This window comes from Dreissena polymorpha, chromosome 15 (genome assembly GCF_020536995.1).
Source record: "Dreissena polymorpha isolate Duluth1 chromosome 15, UMN_Dpol_1.0, whole genome shotgun sequence".
NCBI classification, from domain to species: Eukaryota; Metazoa; Mollusca; class Bivalvia; order Myida; family Dreissenidae; genus Dreissena; species Dreissena polymorpha.
The window spans coordinates 3,501,794-3,509,369 of NC_068369.1; positions in this window are offsets into that span (position 1 = coordinate 3,501,794).

The window sequence follows — 7,576 nt, forward strand, 5'->3', positions numbered from 1 at the left end:
TATTTGTTTTTCTTTTCAACTCACCTGAGCACAATGTGCTCATGGTGAGCTTTTGTGACCGCTTTTTGTGCATCATTCAGCGTCAACATATGCCTTGTTAACACTCTAGAGGCCAGAGTTCAGCAATGGTTCCAGTTGGTTGAAAAACATGGCTGCCAGAGGGCCTGGGCATTTTTCCTTATATGTCTATAGTAAAATTTTGTCAACACTTTAAAGGCCACATTTATTGTCTGATCATTATGAAACAAGGTCAGAAGATTTGTCCCAATTATATCTTTAACGAGTTCCAAAATGGTTCTGGTTGCTTGAAAAACATGACTGCCAGGGGGCAGGGCCATTTCCCTTATATGGCTATAGAAAAGCATTGTAAACACTATAGAGGCCACATTTGTTGCCTGATCTTCATGAAACTTGGTCAGAAGATTTGTCCGAATAATGCCTTGAAGGAGTTTGAAAATGGTTCCAGTTGGTTGAAAAACATGGCCACCAGGGGGCAGGGCATATTTCCTTATATGCTATTGCTTTCAATCTTGCAACACTTACTTACTAACGTAAGGGGACTGTGCAGGCAAAGTAATGTAACTCTGGCTGGCATTTTGACAAAAATATGTGCCCTTTTTACACATAGAAAATTGAACTTGAAAGTATCAAAGCTATTGCTTTCATACTTGCAACAGTTACTAACTATCATAAGGGGACTGTGCAGGCAAAGTTATGAAACTCTGAATGGCATTTTGACAGAATTATGGCCCCTTTTATACTTAGCAAATTGAAAATTTGGTGAAGTTTTGTGTTTAGGTCCACTTTATTCCTAAAATATTAAAGTAATTGCTTTCATACTTGTTACACTTACTAACTATCATAAGAGGACTGTGCAGGCAAAGTAATGTAACTCTGACTGGCATTTTCACAGAATTATGGCCCCTTTTATACTTAGAAAACTGCAAATTTGGTTAAGTTTTGTGTTTAGGTCCACTTTATTCCTAAAGTATCAAAGCTATTGCTTTCATATTTGCAACACTTACTAACTTTTATAAGAGGACTGTGCAGGCAAAGTAATGTAACTCTGGCTGGCATTTTGACAGAATTATGTGCCTTTTTTACACTTAGAAAATTGAAATTTTGGTTAAGATTTGTGTTTAGGTCCACTTTATTCCTTAAGTCTCAAAGCTATTGCTTTCATACATGCAACACTTACTAACTATCGTAAGGGGACTTTGCAGGCAAATTTATGAAACTCTGACTGGCATTTTGACAGAATTATGGCCCCTTTTATAGTTAGAAAATTGATAATTTAGTCAAGTTTTGTGTTTAGGTCTACTTTATTCTTAAAGTATCAATGCTATTGCTTTCATACTAGCAATACTTTCCTACTATCATGGCAGGACAGGGCAGGTAAAGTTACATAACTCTGGCTAGCATTTTGACAGAATTATGTCCCCTTTTTATATTTAGAAAATTGAAAATTTGGTTAAGTTTTGTGTTTTGGTCCACTTTACTCCTAAAGTATCCAGCTATTGCTTTCAGACTTGGAACACTTGCTAACTAACATAAGGGGACTGTGCAGGCAAAGTTATGTAACTCTGACTGGCATTTTGACAGAATTATAGCCCTTTTTTACTTTGAATATTTGGCTAAATTTTGTGCTTAGATCCAGCTAACTTCTAAAGTATCAAGGCTATTGCTTTCAAATTCTTTCTCGCTATAATGAGGGTACTGTACCTTGCAAGTTGAATTTGACCTTGCCCTTTGAATGACCTTAACTCTCAAGGTCAAAGTATTTAATTTTGCAAACATGTCATAACTTCTTTATTTATGATCAGATTTGATTCACAGTTTGACAAAACAACACTTACCTGACATACCACAATTGACTCAACCCAAACCACGCACCACTACAGAATCCCCCCCCCCCCCCCCAAAAAAAAAAATTTCCATGTTTTTCTTATTTTTGAAAGATCATCTAATAAATGACTCCACCCCACACTATACCCCCTCTCTATCCCCCCCCCCCCACCCCCCACCCCCCCCCAAAAAAAACAACAAAACATACACGTTTTTAGCCACTATAAAAGTGACATTTCCGATAAATTACTGTACTTACAATGATACATGTTAAAAATGCAAAGCTATTTATTGAAAACTAAGCAAAATAATTTGCTTACATTTATTATCAATAATAGTTTCATCTTCTCTGCTCTTCCGTTTACTGTCACCTCAAAGCAATTGACTAGTTCATTGAAATTTTATTTAGAGTGCCGATTACTATCACCTCTTAAAAATGGACATGTTAATTGGCATTTTATAAACAGGGACCACCTTCTAAAATATACTTCCTCTTCTCATTGTGATTTATTGCGGAAACACATGACAAAAAATTGCAATAATGATAGACACCAATTCCAATGATTGTGACCGAGAATGGATGATTATATTAGCTTCACTTCAAGATTCAATTCATGTTTTTTCATAAAGAGAAGTAATTCACGCTACTGATTCGGAACTCCTGTTGATCCGAAAATACTGACCCAACTGTATACTTACGTTCACTTAAAGTCATTTTTGGTAGCAATTTGGCGGAGGGATATTGTTTTGGCGTTGCCAGTCTGTCCGTCCGTCCGTCTTTACGTCCGTTCGTCCGGAGCCATATCTTGGAAGTGATTTGGCTGATTTCATTGAAGCTTGGTATGAGTGTATATATGGATAAGAGGATGATGCACGCCAAATGGCATTGTACATCATCTGTTAATAACGGAGTTATGGCCCTTTGTATCTTGAAAAGATGCTTTTTTTGAGTGTCAAATATAACACTTTTGTGTCCAGAAGCATATTGGCGGTTGATATCAATTCAACGAATTTGCTTGTTAATTTTATTAAATTCTAAAATTGAAATATATAATTATGTAAAATGTAGTTTATAAAAAGTGTTTGTTGGTCATGACATGATTAAATATTGATCTTGTAGGTTAATTTAAAATTTAGTTATGAATTGATACAGTCATAAAATACATTATTAAATTTAAAGATGTTCTGACGCTTGCTTATTTTACCATGTATGATAGAAATTTCGGTTTTATATATGTGTATGTTAAAGATGACGCATATATGTGTGTTGTCTTGGTGTTATTCATGCGATACATGTATGTCTTGTCATTTTTTCTCCGTTTTATTAAAAGAAAGAACATTTTGTCATTCTGATATTTTTTGTACTACCAGGACAAATGGGAAGACACCCGAACAGATCCGAAGATAAGACAAAAAAGAACAACAATGCGATGATATACATTTGTATAAATTACATTCATGCAATAAACTTGTGTAGAATAAAGATGTGTTGGTTTTCAACCTCAATATGAAAATTAGATTTAGGTTCGTTTTAGGTTGAATGATAACGTTATTTCGCAACGTTTCGGGAACGTTTAGCAAACCATACATTTTAACGTTAGGAGAATGCTGCAGTGCAACGTTTCTGGAATGTTTGGGCTAACGTTATGATAACGTTCTAAGAAATTTTTTTGTTCTAGCTGGGGAGGGATAAACGTCATGGCGGTAATTAAACCAATGGCGAGGCTCGATTGGTGAATTGTATCAGACACACTCAAAACTTAAAAAAGGGGGTTTCACTTCACCCCGATGAGGCAATGTGGTCCTTTATTTATTGCATCGCACCGGTTTTTCAAGAAGCTCAAACGCTAACACTTTGCCCAGAATTATCCATTAACAATTTAAGTTTACACAGAAATAAACATAACGCATCAAAAGACACATTACATAAACTAAAAGAGAATACTTGTCAATTTACTTACCAGATCATCAAAACCGAAACTTTCTGAGGCATTATGAAATGAAATCAAAGCGAGAATAACTTAACTTGTTTTTATTTAATAAAAGCGTACAATACATAGCATCATATAGTGTTCACATCGTCACGCAATGCCGGAAAAGCCACATTAGGTTGTAAAAGGCCTGATTACAAAGATAGATTGTGTATGTCTATCTTTAGCCCCGTAAATTTGAAGAAGTTAAAGAGCTTAGAAAAATAAGTTAATTAGTTTCAAAGAAATAAATTATTAAAGGGGCCTTTTCACAGATTTTGGCATGTTTTGAAGTTTGTCATTTAATGCTATATATTGATGAATGTAAACATTGGATCTAAAAATCTCCAGTAAAAAAATCAAGAATAAAATTAAAAAAGGAAAAAAAGTAGCCCGCAGCAGGGCTCGAACCAGTGACCCCCGGAGTCATGGAGTAAAAACCAATTAGACCGCTCGGCCATCCTGCCAAATATCTATTAGGGTCGTATTTTATACTTTATTTAAGCAAAAGCAATCTTCGTAGTTTCACAAAATCAAACGACAACAACAGAACTCTCCACATTATTCTATCGTTTCGCGGTTGCAACGCTTTATAATGTTCAGGATTTTAAATCGTCAAAAGATGCATATAATGGCTATATAAGATCATGGTAAATGTTCAGTATTAATGATTCCTCACAAATATCATAACTTAAACGAAAATTTGCGAATCTGAAACAACTTTTTTCAATTTTGTCAATTTACCAAAGCGTGAAAGATCCCTTTAAAGAAAGTATTATTTGATTCATAATTTTAAAATCATTTAAACCAGAATTGGCTAGTAAATTAACATATCTCGAACAAATTGCAAACGAATAAATATTTTCTAATTGCGATGGCCTACCGTTGTATTATGGACAGTAAACAATGCATCTTCAGATCATTCTGCTAAAGGAGAAATAAGCTATTATATTGACTGAAAAACTGATAAAAAAACAAACAAGGTATGCCCCTTATCTTACATCATAGAGAGTGCTTTTCAACCTCCGATACAGTTTTCACGCGCTACGATCGGGCGATTTTAAACTGAACTCGAGAGCGAAATCTTGCGAGACATTATTTTGCAATTAAAAAAAAAAACAGGATGAAGGATCAACGGTGTTTTCAGGAGTTAACACACGGACTGGTAAAAATCTAAACAAAACTGACCTTAAGAGTAAGTCTTATCATATCAGTGTGACTTAAATAAGTTTTAGTTGACCCAGAATCACGCACGTCTGTAAAATCATCGTTTTAGAAAATTGGTTGAGAATATTATAGTATTATAACTAGGGGTCATCTACTGCCCAAGGCCAATGCACATGTGAAGTTTCAAGCCAATCGGTCAATTCGTTGACGAGTTATTGATTCGAAACGATGTTCACACTTATTGTAACAGTGACCTCGACCTTTGACCTAGTGACCCAAATTTCACTAGGGGTAATCTTCTGTACGAGGCCATTGCATATGTGAAGTATCAAGCCAATCGATCGATTCCTTTACAAGTTATTGATCGGAAATGATTTTCAAACTTATTCTGACAGTGACCTTGACCTAGTGACCCCAATTTCAATAGGGGCCATCTACTGTCCAATGACAATGCATATGTGAATTATCAAGCCAATTGGTTAATTCGTTGACATTGTTAATTTGAAACCAAATGGTAAAGCGACAGACAGACCGACCGACAGTCATCCAGCAAAACAATATACCTCCTCTTCTTTGAAGGAAGGCAAATTTATCATCATGATAAAGAATGTGTATAATAGCTATAATAAAGCCATATCGTCACACACAGTATACTTTCTTGTTTTAAGTAGCAATCGTTTATAAATAGAGCAAATTCATATATCACTCGTTAATCCGTCATAAGGCGTTTAAGTCTGTCACTACAGTCCATTAGAATCAGGTCTGGTATTATCGTTATAGTCTGGGTGTGAAGCAAACAACCTGGAATTTATAGTACTCATAAAATGTTTTTGCATAAACGTGTTCTACAATATGTGTTGATTTAGAATCCATAGGATGCCACTCTGGCGTTGTTGAGCATTTTGAAAAATCCAAGATGGCCACCAAGATGGCTGCCAAAATGAAGAAATCATCACAGCTCTTCAAAAACGTTATGTATTTGCTTTATTTTGTTTCAAAATAAGATTTCTTTTGTTTCTTTCTTTGTTGAACAATGATGTTAGAATATAAAATAAATAATAACAAATTAAAAACACAAAAAATCCAAAATGGGCGAAACAATTGCCTTTGTTTAGACAAGCGCGACATTTTTCACAAACAAATTGTCATCTCATTTCTTGATTTCAAATGCAAAATTCTGATTTGAATACACTTGAAATTCAAAAATGGAGGACAAAATAGCAGATAGTTTGATATCCATACAAAACAAAGCCCCATATAAGGTGAATACTACGGTGTGTAGGTAAAAATGCCAGATGTTATATAGTAAAATAAAGTTTTGAGCAATATCTTTTAAGGATATTGAGTTTTGTATGAATTACATTCTTTGCTTGCGTTACGAAAATTTTTGTTTTAAATTGAACATGCTATATTTATTCTACTTGTCTCACTTAGAAATTTAGACTGTATTTTTTTTGTTTTATGCTTTATGCATTCTGTTTATTGGTTGGGGATCTGCGTTTCTTTGGTGAATCGGTCATTAAAGAAAACTTATTAAATTCCTTATAAAAGCTATTTGATTTGTATTGTTGTAATGGAATCTTTTGATTTTGAAGGACAATAAATCATTAGAGCAATGTAACAAACAAGCAGGGTTTTGAAGGTGATTATGTTTACATCTATTATTAAATGAGACCAGAAATTACGTATTGATACGTCTAGCTAATTTCTGGATTAAAGCATTTAAACTTAGAGCCGATAATATATAGATTTATTAGAAAGTTAATGGTACGATCATTGCTAGATAGCATTGTTATTATTTTATTGAAGTCAGTCGCAGTTGCCACAGGAACATAATTCTGCTTGTAAACAGTGAAATGTCCCGGTTCCATTATTTTGCTTGATCTCGTATAAAGACTTTTACTTTCATATATAAATAATGCTATAATATGATCGAATAATAAAACATAAGTCTAAGGTTTGTAAAACAGGAACAGGAGCGCCATAACGCAAAGAGTACTATCGGTGAACACGGCTTCGCGGTGCTTCTCTTCTTAATCCGCCTTGTTGCCGTTTCATTTGGTACTGCCTTGACCTATTAAACTTAACTGAGGTTTTCGATGCAAGTGAGCTCAAATAAATAGGTTTAAACTAAAGTAAGCCTTGATTTGAGACACAGTTTAATAGCAGATGACTTTTACGACTCTCAACTAAATACTGTTAACATTTGACTTATACATCGATTGCATACCAATCTCTCACAATTTGCATCATAACTTTAAATACGATACACTCTTTTTACAGTGAGTAAACAACAAAGTAGGCTTATTGAATTTCAAACAATTTTTATTTCTCAAGCAAACACTATGGACGACCCTCGCTTATGCGACATTGGCGAGTAACAATTATATCAATGTTCTCCAACTATACAACAAATGAGTCATAAGACCGTCATTTAACCAGCAATCTGCCAATCCAAGCAAGTGATATAAATATACGGGATTATACGCTTTAGGACGGGTTGTTCTGGAGTAACATATTAAACCTTTCATCTTGATTGATAAACTATGCACATTCGGAAATATAATGTATGCATTTAATTGACACTGATAGGC